The sequence below is a fragment of the Rhipicephalus sanguineus genome, chromosome 2, assembly GCF_013339695.2.
Source record: "Rhipicephalus sanguineus isolate Rsan-2018 chromosome 2, BIME_Rsan_1.4, whole genome shotgun sequence".
In the NCBI taxonomy this organism is placed as follows: Eukaryota; Metazoa; Arthropoda; class Arachnida; order Ixodida; family Ixodidae; genus Rhipicephalus; species Rhipicephalus sanguineus.
The window spans coordinates 222189902-222205722 of NC_051177.1; the positions used below are offsets into that span (position 1 = coordinate 222189902).

At 47.0% G+C, this 15821-nt stretch overlaps 2 protein-coding genes across 4 annotated transcripts in view; one reads left to right on the forward strand and one right to left on the reverse strand.

The window, feature by feature from the left end:
• LOC119382249 (pseudouridine-5'-phosphate glycosidase) overlaps positions 1–15821 on the reverse strand; it is a gene marked incomplete in the record, with an annotated part of 1023505 nt that overhangs the window by 260109 nt on the left and 747575 nt on the right.
• Positions 1–15821, forward strand: part of LOC119384112 (CD151 antigen) — a 367764-nt gene that overhangs the window by 74393 nt on the left and 277550 nt on the right. For 2 of the 3 annotated variants that reach the window (XM_037652406.2, XM_049412774.1), the window contains exon 2: positions 2039–2066. The exons of the other annotated variant lie outside the window; for it this stretch is intronic. The gene's annotated coding sequence lies outside the window, so the exon portion shown is untranslated. The remainder of the gene's footprint in view (positions 1–2038; positions 2067–15821) is intronic. 3 annotated transcript variants of the gene reach the window in all.

Below are 15821 nucleotides of genomic sequence, written 5' to 3' on the forward strand. Positions count from 1 at the left end.
ACGTCTCCATTAATGTGTAGCGAACAAATAGAGTAGGATTGTTTTCTTTTTTGTGGAACTTAAAAGATCCTCATATTTAGCTTTTGCTTGCATTTTGAGGCGGCGCAGCTCTACCGCAGGGAAATGCGGTCTATGATAATTATCGAGACTAAGTGCTCAAAAATACATTTGGTGTCTCAAACAATGTACTCGTATATACTCCGGAGTACTCCAAAATGTCTTTAGAGGTGCTCCCAACTGCTTTGAAGATTCTCCTGTTTGAAAAGATGCTGGTTATCGCACGTCGTCAGAGGTACCACTGTGCATTTATCTGATGTCCGATGCGTAACAACGTAGTTTTAATCCTGGCGAACAAGGGGAGCTTCTATTCAATAAATGACAAACAGAACTTATGAAAGTGCAATAGCCCTCATAGAAGATAACAAAATTTTATGACAATGGCTTGATGTAAAAGTAGACCGACAGTCGAGAAATTAACTATTTCGAGAATTGCTCGAAATAAAAAGAAGAAAACATGAGCTTTAGGGCAACACTAAGGGACCTACAGCAAGTTCTTCAATGGTGTTTCGTTTGTCATTAAACTGTGCACAAACAGATGAGAAAGTGAAAATGCATAGTAAAGCAGACAATGCGTTACATTTTCGAAGAGTGCCCTCTGGTGAACAACGAAACGAACTAGTGTGCACGACTATGAAGGTGGAAAAAGATGCACAGCGACATCTTAATGATACGCACAAAGAATATCTTGTATTAAAAAGTATCACAGATGCTGAACAGTGCCGTGTGTGCACATGATATGTCAACTATAGTTCGAACATAATACGACACAATGCTTCTTTTTACCCTAACACCTCGATTTTTGCGTTAAGAAAGACGAACACATGAGAGAAGACAGGGACTGGTTTATTGCAATGGTCGCAATGAAATATATAGCACAGTGCTGCGCGGACGAACCGAGTGCATATCAAGACAACGAGTATTTTTACCATTTTTGCTGTGTGCCGCTTTGAACGCGAGCAGAGACTTGTTCCTTCTTAGATCGCATGACCAGCAAACGTGCCTCCGTCCAAAAATTCAACGGGTGCTTAGCAATTCCTAAAATAGTGAAGGAAAAAGCCTACTTGAAGGGCTGTTGAATATTCTGCCGGTGTGCTGAATTTTATAATGAACGCTCTCATGGTGCGCTGCTGAAGCGTATGTTCAAGTTAGTGCGAATGTCCTCCCGAAGTTTATGAAGGTATTTGTCACAATTTACACCGAACTTTTGTAAACTATCTTCAAGGCTTCGGAAGAACTTTTCATTGACGATCACGTAAGAATGCCTACCACTGTTCGGGCTTCATTTGATGCCGATAGTACACTCTGCTGACATTTATGAACTGTTCTATTGACGTTCGTAGAACTGCAAAGTATCGTTTACCATACATTCTGCCAGAGCCGCGTGGAGCCTTTCTTGTACTACGATCACGTGCATTAAAGTGTGTATGTAAGCTCTCAAACCACTTCTTTTTTTTATATATATTTGCACTAAACATTGGCCTTCTGAAAGGGCAATGTTATGTGTTCGTCTCCTCATCATGACTGCACTACATTAGTTCATTGTACGGGTGGGAGTAGCATGGGGCTTTACCGTCACACTAAGGTCATTGTTACGGGTGTGCCTAAGGAACGTATTCACGTGGTCCGTTTTGCTAATTAGGAAAGGAATAAGCCTCAAGAGTAAGAATTTTAAAGCTTTGCTATTATAAAACTGGTAACCACCCTCTGCCAGCTGCCCTTTTCAGACACTAACAGGAAACGGAGAACCGACTTTATGTATCTTAGAGCTAAATAACATGTTAAGGGACAAAGCTTCTTTCTTATCATTCGAGCGAGCTAGTTCATCTATTTTCAGATCGTGATACAAGCGTAGTGCCATTACTTTAACCCTGGAAGTGGCACAGGGTCAGTCTTTGCGAAAGCTGTGTTAAAGCGTCAGTAGATTTACACCTATATGCTTTTACAAAAAGTACAGAAAGGCCGCCTTCTTTATCTGCAGGTACAGCGCAGAACGGATTACTCCGAAGGTAAGTGACAGTCCTAGTAGTTCTCAGCTTGCTGCCTACCTTTCTACCCAACTTGCCACAAGAGCCCCATGCCCGCAAGGTTCCTTTTCTTTGCGCCCTTGTGTGTTTCCATTCTCCTGTTGAGGCTGCCTTTGTTATCTGTATAAAGTCTCAGTAAGATAACAAACAAGTCGGCGTTAGTCAGCGCCGTGTCTGACGGATTCTTCCGACGGACGATTCAGGTTTGAAGGTCGTTACTGTGACACTATGTCTAATGAATCGTGGTCTACCTAGTACCTTGGCAGGAGGCCCAAGTTCAAACACTATCCTGTTAGTGGGCTTCTAGACCATACGTTTTCATTACATGACAACCAACCAGTTTTCTTGGTGCACTTGAGTGGCAGTCAACAGAATGAGCACCCTGGCTGCTCCATTTGTCTGTGTAACGCAGCCAGGATAAAGAAAGAACTTTAAATAAGTAAATGCATGAACGTAAAAACTAAACAAAGAAAACAAATAGTCTGACGGTTCAATGACGAGAGTTTAGCTGTAAAGTTCGGAAACACACACTTTCTGTTCAAGTTGTGTACCCTCGGGGCGACAAAGAACAAGCAGAATTCGACCATCTCCGACGGCGCCTACGGACATTACGTGCGCTTGCTCATTTTGACGGGGACGCTCCGTGCATGGCCCACACAGATACCAGGAGCGTAAGTCTAGGCACTGTTCTCGTCCAGTGGCAAGGCTCAGCCGAGCGAGTGATCCCATACGCAAGTAGGACACTTTGCCGTGCTGAGTCTAATTACTTCACAGCGGCAAAAGTAATGTCTGGTTGTCGTGTAAGCAGTTATGAAGTTTCCTCCATATATTTACGGCCGTACCTTCCGCGTTGTCAGCGACCATCAGTCTCTTCGCTGGCTGACCAACTAGAAGGACCCATCGGCTCGGCTAGCACGGTGGAGCTTACACCTTCGACAATTCTACATGATGGTCGTGTAAAAGTCGGGACGACAGCATTCTGCGCCGATTGCTTATCAATGTCACCGATAAACCAAGACTGTGTCACAGAAGATGATGACGTGGCTTTTTTAGAGGTAGTCGACACAGACACAATTTTGTGTAAGCAGAGGGAACACAGCGAGTTGCTTCCCCTTATTGTTTTCTTTTCAAAGGCCTAAAGACAAGCGTTCCCAGGAAATTTGCAAGAAGCCTGTCACCATTCGGCTTGCGCAATGATGTCCCATATAAGAACTTTCCTTTCAGAGGAACCAGCAATCGTTTTCATGACGTCCCTCCGTCAGGACATAGTGTAAACTTGCTACGATGAGCGGACGTCCGGTAAACTCTGATAAACGCGCACAATGACCAAACAGAAATATTACTGACTGAGGCTTCCAGCCATTGTGAAACATTACGTGCGCACACATCTTGATTGCCAACGACGGAACTCGCCACCTTTAAACCCATCTAGATTGGTGCAACTAGTCTAAGCGCTCACGGTGCCTTTTGCCCAAATCGGAATTGACCTTCTATGAGCCCTTTCGACTTCGAATACTGGAAATAAGTGGTTAAAAGCAACTACAAATTTTCTAACATGCTACGCAGAAGCAGAGGTTTTATCAAGCGGGACTGCAGTAGAAGCAGCGCAATTCTTTGAAAACAGTTTTAAGGCTAGTTGCTCAGCCAGTAATATTAATGGACACATATACTCCTTTTACGTCCACGCTCCTGAAGACAGTGCGTGAGCTCAGCGGCACGGCTCATCAGAAAACCCCCAAACTAATGGCTTAACAGAACGCCTCAACACGACAATTGCCGGTATGCTGAGTATGCATTAGAGCACTGCACGGGCTCGGGCCTACCCGGAAACCCGGGCCCGGCCCGGCCCACGGGCCGGGCCGGGCCGGGTAAAGTAGTTCTCGCGGCGGGCCCGGGCCGGGCCCGGGCCTAAAGCTCCGGGCTTAGGGCCGGGCCCGGGTTTGAGGTGGCGGGCTCGGGTCGGGCCGGGCTTGGACTTTGCTGGGTTCTTAAATGGACACTATAGTGAAGCACTGAATCGGTTTAGACTGATAAAGTGAAGTCTAAGAACTCGTATGTCATTTATTTCACCATCATAAGTTTATTATCAGACGAGAAAATCAAGATCAAAAGTCCACTTTTTAAATTTCGTGCCGAAATCTTCGAGGGTGACGCCACGGAATTCAAACTGTATTTGTCGTATTTGGGCATATTGGCTCTATAAAATTTCCTGAAACTTCGTATGTTAAGTCTATGGCCCCCTCAGAGGTCAATGTGCTTCATTTTTAGTGATTAGGAACTACGTAGGCCCCAATAACGCCGTCAGAATCTAAAATGTCATGGTGTCTGCTGCGCGAACCTAAAGGGGGCGTCGCCACCCGCATATACCTTTTTGCGCATTTTCTCACTTACCAAGAGTCTTGTCCCGGCGAGCGTGGTGATTTAGGAATTGCGAAAGGGTAATTTACTGATAATAGAGAAATTGTTTTTGCTTTCTTGTGGCCCTTCATGTTTGTTCCACATACGTTGTGCATGCATACGTATATGGTTCACTTTTTCTCTCGAAAAAAAACGCTTTTTTTATGTGGGGTAAGCTATTTACAAAAATTTTCTTAGAGACAAGTACTGAACTTCTTTTGCTCCTTGCATATGGGGCTACTTGATTTATCTTAAACGGGCGAGCTAAAAGTAGATATACCAGGTGCTTATATAGTTAACATGCCGTTATTCTGTGCTTTATTTGCATTCGTTATGATTTTATATCCCAAATGTTATTCTGTAATCGCCGTAATAAATGTAATATAATAAATATATGCTTGTAACTTATCGCAAGAGCGATCATAGAGCTCCAAAGCGCAGAAACGTTTTTGATGTTGCCAGCCCTCCATTAAAAGGAAATGACTGCGTGGAGTCTCGTTAAATAGAATTCCTATACAGAGACATTCTTTTTCCGTGGCTTCGTCACGGCCCCCAGTGGTCATGTGACGCGAGATCAAGGAGGTTTAGCGAGATGGACGTGCAGCTTGCTTGGTGTGCCCAATTTGTTAAAATTTGAACTTTCGCCTTTTTCCGCTATATCAGGGGTCTCAAACCCACCTCAGCTAACGGGCCGCATTCACGAAAATTTACTCCCACAAGGGCCAGGACAGTAACGCAGGTAAAAGCGCGCGCGGGGGGGGGGGGGGGGGGGCTAGGTCGTACCAAATGTCAGCTAACGTTGCCATTTAAAAGAAGAGCTTTCCTATATATGACATATGGGTCGTTTCTGAAGGGTATTTATCTGCAGGATTCCAACAACATATCGATACCTAACTTCAACAGGACTAAAATCAGGACGCCGATTTTTAAATATAGAGTTTTGTTTCACGGTTAGGTATCAACACATGGTGGCCGCAGGGGATGCCTCTCGACAAAAAAGCTTTAGACCTGTCATGTCTGTGTAGGTTAAGAACATACTTATAAAATTGGGACGAAGACAGTCATGTGCGAGCCGCGGGCCCTTAGGGAGAGGCCCACGGGCAGCGTGTTTGGGTCCCCTGCGCTATACATGTATAGTGTGAGAGCTACATTACACTGCCTCAACACCGTTGGAATGTGCAGAAATAGCATAGGTTCAAACAGCATAAGGCGTGAGGCAAAATATATTCGCTTGACGAAATATCAGACTTGAAAAAAGACAATTACGAATTCCGTGCCGGGGGATGTCCCTTTACCACGAGCCATAGGCATCCAATGAGTAAGCGTCGAGAAGCTTATTCGCGCCTTTATTACCAAACTGTAACGAACACCAAAAATAGATCGACATCACTTCGTCCACCTCCTGCCAGTCCTACCCGTGTAGTGCAGTGGTCACCTACTGCCAGTACAACATCGTTAGGAAGGCATAGAGCATTATGATACGGAAGAAAAAAAAGAGCGCGGTGCAAGCCGTGCATAACATACACTGTTGAAAACTGCAAGCAGAAGCCCTCAAAGAGGAGTTTTATAGGAGATACTAAAGAGTGTCACGACGTGCGGGAACGATAGAAATGAAGGGATCAGCTGCACAGCTACGTTCATTCTGCAGAGGTCCACAAAGACATCCTAAATTTGCTACAGTGGTGGAAGTTCAGAACAACTGCTGCCGACGCCTTCACATTTCGCAAGGCAGATGTGCACCCCTGCGGCTAGCGCATGCAGTGCGAGAAACTCTAGCGTGGCAGGATGTGTAATACAACGGTGGATGGCGTGCTTAAAGCCGGAATCCCCATATAATTTGATTTTTTGCACAATAACACGTGAATAAATGAACTATAAAATATGCCACAAAACGCTTAATTAAGGATTGTGTATAGTAGCAGTAGTGATATATGAAATATATACGATATATGAATTGGGAATGCTACCACAAATTCGGCTGTCTATACGTATTTCTAAATGTACGCGTGGTGCACACGGTTTGTTATAATTTTTATCTAGGTTAGTGTACATAGGGCAAGGTAATAAACTTGACTTTCTTCCTCCATCTTGCTATGGCTAGATACTACCATGCTGAAGGCATGTGTTACATATCCAGAAGGGTGCATGATTGGCTTTGTCGTTAGAACATGTTTTAAGTTTCGGTAAAGAGCGCAATGAGAGCGTTGTGTTCTCTGTCTCCTCTGTTTTTATGCACTTGCTATCGAAACTGAACTCATGTTGCAAATCACTTTTCTTGCTGCAATATCTGCTATAAAACGCTCTTGACGATCCCCATTGCATTAGCAAAAAAAGAAAAAAAAAGTTATAGTATACCATTGCCGAAAAAACGTTCATTGTGCCCAGTACGTCCATTCAACTCTTTCCACCGTGAGCCCCTTTTTAAACAAAATTACCGTAGGTTCAAGTAGAATATTTAGCGAAATATGCGCCAACAAAGCGTAGATATTTGCTACTTAAAACACTTTGCTGTAGATTCTATGTTCTGGCAACACCACCTATATTATTGGCTCGGGCCTCTGTCGGGCCTGATCTGCCGTCGGGCCGGGCCGGGCCGGGTAGACGAAATTTTTTCTCTGGTTCGGGCCGGGCTCGGGTCGCGTATTGAATCACCGGGCCGGGCTCGGGCGGGTAAACTTGAAAGAGTTCCGGGCCCGGGCCGGGCCCGGGCCGAAAATCACGGCCCGTGCAGTGCTCTAGTATGCATACATAGACGTCGTAAAATTGGGGTGACATTCTACAGTACGTCACGTTCGCCTATAATGCAGCGCAGGTGGAAACAGCGCGATGGACTCCGTTTAGGTTTCTTTGTGGCAACGAAGCGATGACGAATCTTGATGCAACGTTATGCAGCATGATTGTAAGCGTACAGAGCGTAAGTGTACTCTAAATTGAGGACGACACAGCGAGCGATGGAAAGGAAAATGATAGATGTAACCTTAAGAGACAGGAAGAGAGCAGAGTGGGTCAGGGAACAAACGGGGATTAAGGATATCATAGTTGAAATCAAGAAGAAGAAATGGATATGGGCTGGGCACGTAGCACGTCGGCAGGATAACCGGTGCTCATTAAGGGTAACTGACTGGATTCCAAGAGATGGCAAACGCGTGAGAGGAAGACAGAAAATGAGGTGGGTAGATGAGATTAAGAAGTTTGTAGGTATAACGTGGCAGCAGAAAGTACAGGGCCACGTTGACCCGCCGGCCGCATTTCGATGGAGGCGAGATGATAGAGGCCCACGTACTTACATTTAGGTGCACGTTAATGAAATCCAGATGGTCAAAATTTCCGCAGCCCTCCATCACGATGTCCCTCATAATCATATCCAGGTGTTGGGGCGTAAAACCCCAACAATTAATATTATCCGCTGCAGACATCTATGTGAGTACCTAGCCACATAGGCGTACACAATAAATTGCCTTCCTCTTTTTTTACGATGTGGAAAGGACGCACATTTTAAGGAGGCACGGATGTCAAAAGGATGCACGGGCAATCACAGCAATATTTCTAGAGGATAGTTCGGGTAAGAGTCTACTCAGCACACTCGTTCACTGTATACCACTAGGCTAACAACAAGAAATGCAAACCAGCTGCAAAAAATATAGCATTAGTATTTCCCTTTACTGCTTACCCATGTATTCCATCATTGTTCTAAAGACCTACATTTCCCACGAAAGAAATTGCTATAGTGTTTCGTCTTATCAAGCGAACTACAGTCAGCTACAGCCTAAGAATAAATGTAAGCTCCGCACACAGCTGAACTTGCATTGATCCAGCCGCATCATTTGCTAATTTCTATGACATGACATATTTCAGGTAGGTACAGAGGCATGTTAGTGTCACTGGTTTTGACTTCAAAACATGAACCTCCTGCTAAATATCAGCAAAGATTGTGACACCACTGCTCAGCCAAACGTAACATTTTAAGCAGGGGCGACAAGGTAATAATCATTAGCATGCGCATACTTACGGTAGCAACCAGCAAGTACTTGAGTGGTGAACAGAACTCACCTAGCACCACTCTCTCTTGCAGACATGAATGGCGGGAGCGCCGCAGCTCTGGGGGTTGAGCTTGTATTTACTCTGAGGTTATAAGGGACTGTAGGGTGTGTCCAGATCAGAACGAGGTCCCGGTCACGATACCCGATTTCGATTAAATTTACTGTAGGCGCAGGTATTAGACCCAGAACAACGGTTCTTATGTTAGTTTTGTGAAAAAAAATTTGTTCGCCTGAAAAAAAAATATACATATTGCCACACGCGCTCCTTTATTTCTATGATTAGGAATATTAGGCGCGAAGTGGACACGGACGGATATCCGTCCGTGTCCACTTCGCGCCTAATATTCCGAATCATGCAATACCAACACGCCCAGTTGATCACCCTCACACTTTATTTCTATGTTTTATGTTACCGCCCCCTTACCGGTGTTACTACTGCCTTGCGCGTACCGTGCTAGAATATCTAGGAACGTTCCACACTGTAGTAGATCAGTTTGTTAAGATTGCACACATGACGCGAACAGTCAAGATTATTCCAAAGATTGCACAACCACCTGTGATAAGGCTGGGAAGTTCGATGCGTGATATATAAGACGGCGCGTACCAGCGATCATCAGATTATCTACAGCCGACGATCTGTTCGCCGCTATCGGTGTGCAGTATGTATTGCTGTAGTTTGACTTTCCGTTTCCCGGCCACAACTTTGCCCAAATAATGTTGTATCTTGGACACGCCGACTGCTGCCTTCGTCCACGTCACGGCCCCGTGACATCTGGTGGAGGTGCTGTTTGTTCATGTTCCGGACGCCCCCGTCAAGCCGTGAACCCAGCCCAAGTTGCGAAGAAGAAACCGACACCATCATGGAGAGTGGAGCTAGCCGCAGACTACAAGGACTGCCACCACAATACGCATCGCTGCCTGAGAAGTCAGGCGCCACGACCACAAAGACGACAGGGACCATGCCGGCTGCTGTGTCACCTCAAAGAGTCGTGCTGAATCAGCCCTTCCGCGGATCACTATGTGAAGATCCGGAAAGCTGGTTAGAAAAATACGACCGGGTTGCCCAATTCAATAACTGGGACTAAGACGAGAAGCTTCGACACGTATACTTCGCCCTTGAAGCTGGAGCCAGGACCTGGTTCGAGAACAGAGGCGACCCTGACAACCTTGGATCTATTTCGCACCTCATTCCTCGGAACCCTCACAAGTGTAGTGCGTAAGGAAAGGGTGGAAACCTTTCTGGAAAGCCCTGTACAGCTCCCAAATGAGAACGTCGGGATGTACACCGAAGAAATGACCGCCTCTTCCGTCACGCCGACCCCGCCATGTCAGAGGAGAAGAACCTCCGGTTCCTAATGCGAGGAGGCAAGCAAGAGCTGTTTGCGAGACTTGTTCGAAAGCCGCCCAACAGTGTCAACGAATTCCTTACGGAGGCCACAACATTAGAAAAGGCGCTTGAGATGCGGACGGTGGAAAGATGTAATGGTTCCGAGGCGTACTTTTGGGAACTCAGTGGTGTGCATGAGGGCAGAGGTGCAATCGGGAATGGATGTTAATCAAAGAATTGTGGCACGCCTTGCGTTGGGTGCTCACGGGAAGACGACGAATGAGGCTGTAAAGGGTGATATGGGTTGGACAGGCTTTGAAGTGAGGGAGGCTCAGAGCAAAATAAGGTTCGAAGAAAGGCTAAGAAATATGAAGGAGAGTAGATGGGCAGAGAAGGTGTTCCGTTACTTGTATAGGAAGAGCGTGGACACACAGTGGAGAAAAAGAACTAGGAGGCTCACCACTAAATATATGGCTGGTAGTGTAAGTAATATGTCAACAAAGAGCGTTAAGCGAAAAGTCAGAGAGGCGGAGGATTTACTGGATGGCAGCTATGGAGAAAAAAACCGGCTTTAAGTAACTACCAAAAGGGCAAAAATAAAATAAGGAGAGAGGCAGTTTACGATAATTCAAGGGAAAGCGCTTTACAGTTTGAAGCGAGATCGAGTTGCCTTAGAACGCGTAGTTATAAAGCGAGATTCAGTAAAGAAGAACAATGCACATGCTGCGACGGAGCATGTTCTGACTGAATGTGGAGATATCCACCCAGGTGTACGTTTGGACACGAGCCTACAGGAAGCCTTGCGTTTGAGGAACAACAATGGAAAGCTGAACACACCGGCGATTGAAATAAGTAAGAGACGGTTAGAATATTGGTGGCAAAAAATTAGAGAGAAAGGACAAAAATAAATATTGGGAAAAAATAAGGACAGTCTGCCGTAAAGGGCGAGGAACTGGGCTGAGAATTTACATTTTTTACCCTGTAGTAAGACAGATTTTATCAAAGTAGAGGCATTAGGCTAACATTAAGGAAAAAAGAAACTGTCTATGTTGTGCAGGCGTGTTTGAAAAGAAAACAAAAAGCCGCAATGTGAAACGAGACACCAGAAGTTTGTCGAGTGCAGCGTAGGGGTGGTCTACAAGAGTCCACTCTCTTGTGGCAAAGTGTATGTAGGTCAATCAGGCCGCTGTGTGAATGAGCGCCTTCAAGAACATGAGCGATCCCTGCCGACTGATACAGGCTCACATTTAGCTCAACACTGCAAAAAATGCAATTGTCAAGCCTTGCTTAGAATAACCACTATCTTAAAAAAGAGTCCTGACACCACCGCCCGAGAATTATCAGAAGCGTTTTTCATTCAGTCATTGGGGTCGCAGTGCATTAGTGTGGCTTCCATAACCTTGTTTCCCTCTGAATTCAGTTTTTTCGGATCCACTTTCATGATTGCGCTCAGGTGTCCAAGGTGTGGTGGTTGTGCGCATAGGGTGCACGACGCATGACCTACCGGTATCTGGCTGCTATAAGGAGTGGAGTAACGCAGTAAACCATGTCAGTTGAGAGTAGCGCTGTGTTCCGTCGTCTTTCTGGTGGCGTCGTTTTTTGCGCTAAAAAAACAATATGGATTCTCACCAACTAGCCCGCCAACGCATTCTGTTCAACTATATTTCACTTGTTCTTTCGTGGGAATAAATGTCAACAAGTCTTTTGCATAGGTGCGCTCATATTTCAGACAGTGCGAAATTTGCGGAAAAGTGCTTTTGCGGACAAAGTTTATGGATATATTTTTTCAGGCGAACAAAATTTTTTCAGGAAGCTAACTTCAAAATCGTTGTTCTAGGCCTAATACCTGCGCCTACAGGAAACTTCCTCCAAATTGGGGATGGTGACCGGGACCTCGTGGTTGTTCTTATCTATTAAGCGTGATTGGCGCGTCGTGGTAAACAATCTGATGGCGTGTTTTTCCGGCGTCGTTGATTACGCTGTGCTAGACAGAACCTTACGCGTGTCTCACATCCTGGTGCTGCGATTCACGTGATCCCTACGTTTGCGCGATGCTTTGGGATGGCAATTCTGATGTTATATCACATTCGCTTGGTGAGTCACTTTTATTTTTCATGAAGACGGACAGAAACCCGTCTTGCCGGGAAAAGCCTTCAGGACAATTAAAAACGAGCACCGACCAAGAATGTTCATAAAATCAAGGCCGTTTCGTCTTTGATTTGATGAACTTTACCGGTCGGTGTTCGTCTTTAATCGTGCTCAAAGCTTTGGTTTACATACACGAATAAAGGAAAATTCACTTGGTCGGGTTATCTAATCTCAGATGAACAATCAATTATGCTCTTCTGTTCTTACTTCTATTTGTACTTCCATGATAATTTATGAAGCCTTGCGCTCCTTTCGTTCAGTATTTCTTCAGGCTGCGAGGCAAAATCAACTGCATGCCCATTAAAGAGTTGCGTGCCCTTCTGCCGAAGGAACCGTACGTAGCAGGCAATCGATGTCCGCGGAGTGATGGGGAGGAGAGGCGCTTTTTTTCCTCCCTGTAACCGCACCCGTCGGTTTCCCCAAGGGGAACGTCGCAGGCGGTAAACCGAGGAGGCTCCATTTACTCGTGATGGATGGAGCCCCTTCTCCGCAAGAGTTTCTTGGGAGCGCGTTTGTGGAGAGAGATGGCCAGCAAGGGACAAAATGGGCAGGGTGCGGCCCGAGCGCGCTACGTCACTGCGAAAGGAACGAGCGTAGAGAAGCTACGGAGAGTCGGGAGGTCGACAATCTTGCCTCCTGCAGGCGAAGGTATGCCGTGGCCACCGATCGATGGGACGAGGGGAAATCGGGTGCTTCAAGCGGCAACGTCGCCCTCTCATCCCTGCGAGGTCATCTACATGCGCGTACTTAGGCCATCTGTGCTGATACCGGGCGGTTATCTTTGAAGGCACGTTCTATGTAGCGTACAACGCTTCGCGTTACCCGTCTAGTTGACAACTATGTGTGTGCATTGCGCGTGCGTTGCGGACAGTCAAAAATGGTTTATAAAATGCAACCTAAACAAAGTTGTACGCGAGTTAATAGCGACCCACATGGAGAGATTTCGCAGCGAAAATCTGGCCGGCCTCTCGGCGGATTTGGCGCTACTAAGTCTTGCTCTTTTCAAGAGCCAGTAAACAAAAATGTTTGATGAAGAAGCCGAGCATTTGTGTCTATGCGCATTTGTGTCTGTGCTGCCGTAAGAATTTTGCGAACAAGTGCATTAACAAGGAAGTTACGGGGGATAAAAGAGCCATTTCGGCTGGTTTCGGTTTTGCAAACAACCTTCTCGCTGCTCAGTGGGGTAGCAAAACGGCACCAGAGGAAGAGAAACGTGTCGTCCCTCTTCGTCTGGCTTCCTGTTTTCGCTGGCGCTCTTTCACTGCGAGTATCAACCAACTAGCCCCAAAAATACGTATTCACAGGGTAAGCGTAGTCCGTCATCGCGACTACGCCCACATCGGTTACGTAACCCGACGCCAGCGATTGCGTCATCGGTGCGCAGCCAACGATCGAGCAAGGCTTCCTCCACGTGCCGGTTGTGTCACTTGCTCGCAGGCTGCGCGGTGGGAAGCGTGGCGCGAGGCACTAGAGGTAGAGCTGTGCACGGGCCGTATTTCCCAGCCCGAGCCCGGCCCGGGCCCGCTGACTTTGTCGAAGGCCCGCCCGAGCCCGACGGCAAGGGGCTGCGAGCCCGCCCGGCCCGGCCCGACGTACGAAAACACAATCCCGGGCCCGGCCCGGCCCGGCCCGGCTTTTTGACGGTTCGCTGCGAAAACAAAACCTCGTTTTCAGGTAATTTGACATTTTATTGAGCATGTCAAATATGATCAAACGACACATGACGAACAGTTCCTATTACACAGATTACACATTACAAGTAGACGGCCTCATGCGAGCAACAATAGAGTTCGCTCGCCAAAGCCGTCCCGTGTATGGGGTATGCCCATGCAAGCGTCAGCTTGCACGAAGGCGATCAGTCGCTCGTCGCTGTCGCGTGCATTTTCACTCATATGGGATTTGGCCTTAAATCTAACGCGAACAGTCGCGTGGCGCCGTCACTAGCTCAGGTGCATCGTGTCCTTCTCTGTTTGTTGCAACAGAGGCAGTGCTTTACCTGCTCCCCTTTTGTTTAAAGTAGCGAATGGAAAGGAAAAGCGGTAAAGGTCGGTCGCGGAAAAGGCGCTGTATGCGTGCTGGAAAACAATTCCCGCTCATTCTCTATATTTCGGGCTTGAGTCGGGCTTTGCTCCGGGCCCGAGCCCGGCCCGATAAAACTCCAGGTAGCCCGAGCCCGGCCCGGGCCCGAGGTTAAAATACGTTGGCCCGCCCGAGCCCGGCCCGCGGGCCGGGTCGGTCTCGGGCTTTCGGGCTACCCGGAGCCCGTGCACACCTCTAACTAGAGGCACCGGCTAAGTAAACTGCTTGGCTAAAACCGCATCACTCATGAGGCAGGGCGCAGTTTCGTACTGTAGAGGACCAATCTACGAGGCTGATGCTACGAACGTTGTCCATGGGCAACATCACGCCAGTTAGCGGGAGATGAGAACAGGTCAGGCACAAAAGAGGAGCGCAGGCATGGCTTTTCGGAATGGAGCGTCTGCGCCGCGCAGCGCTGTGATATTTGAGAAATGTGATGGCTGAGGGCTTCTGCATGAATGGGCGAGCCGGTTACGGAGCTGTAAATGTAGTCTGGGCCCGTTTTCTGACCCTTTAATGCAGAAACGGCGATATCGCCTAAGTTGACCCATAAACGGGGTTTCTTCCTGATGCCTGACCAGCGTCCGCTGGCCTGACGGCATCGTTGCTCCCAGTAAAAAAGAAGATTGCTGAGCAAAGCGAGCAATACAATTAAATGGTCGATGCAGAGCTGAAAATGAAGACGTCGACCCAGAAAGCACAGGACGAGCGCTGTCTCGCAACTGGAAAATTTATTTTAAAAAAACAAGAACAACAGAAAACAATGCTTCTGGTTCGTGCGCTTTCTGGTTCTACGTTTTCGCCTTTCAGCGCTGCATCAACCATGCAAATATTCCATCTAGCCGCTCTTTATATTCTACTGCAATACAACTACGTCTCTGCAATGGAGTATCCGCGGCTTCTTGCGTGAACAGTTGACAAACCCTGAGAGCAAACCATGAGGTACATTCTATCATTGGGCTGTCTGTACGTGCAGGAAGCCGTGGTCGGTCGTTGGCAGCGTACCGTTGACGTAATCGCCGGCGACGTATTCCTACTAAACGGAGGCCAAGCCTCAATGAGCAACTACAGTATTGTCACGGGGTCGTGACGTCGACGAAGGCAGCAGGCGGCGTGTCCAAGATGAAACTCTTTATTTGGCCGAACTTGTGGCCGGGAAAAGGAAAGTCAAACTGCAGCAATACACACATTACACTGATAGCGGCGAACAGAGCGTCGGCCGTCGATAAAACTGCTCATGGCTGGGACGCGCCGTCTATTATACATCACGCATAGAACTTTCCAGTCTTATCACTGGTGGTCGCGCAAGCTCTGAAATAATCCAGACTATTGGCGTCCTGCGCGCAATCTCAACAAAACGATCTACTACAATCGCGAAGCTTCTCGAACACTCCGGCGCGGACAGCATCGAGCGTTGATAACCGTCCTTGCTGGTCAAACCCGAATACATCAAAATAAAACAAGAAGTAGGCGTGGCAGTATTATAATGTTTGATTGTATGCAACTGTTGCGTGGAAATGTCTAGGAAAATAATTCGGTTATATGGGCCGACAACTGGCCAGAACATGCGATTAGATCCTGGTGGGAATGAAAAGTGAGTGAACTATAGTGACAGCTGTCAGAATCTTTGTCACGCTTTCAGTAGGTTTTATATTTTTAAATTGTGTTTAAAAGTCGCAGAAAACAGGTATCATGAAGAATCCGTAAACAGGGGGTGGGTGCTCGAACAGACATTTCGACAAGCGT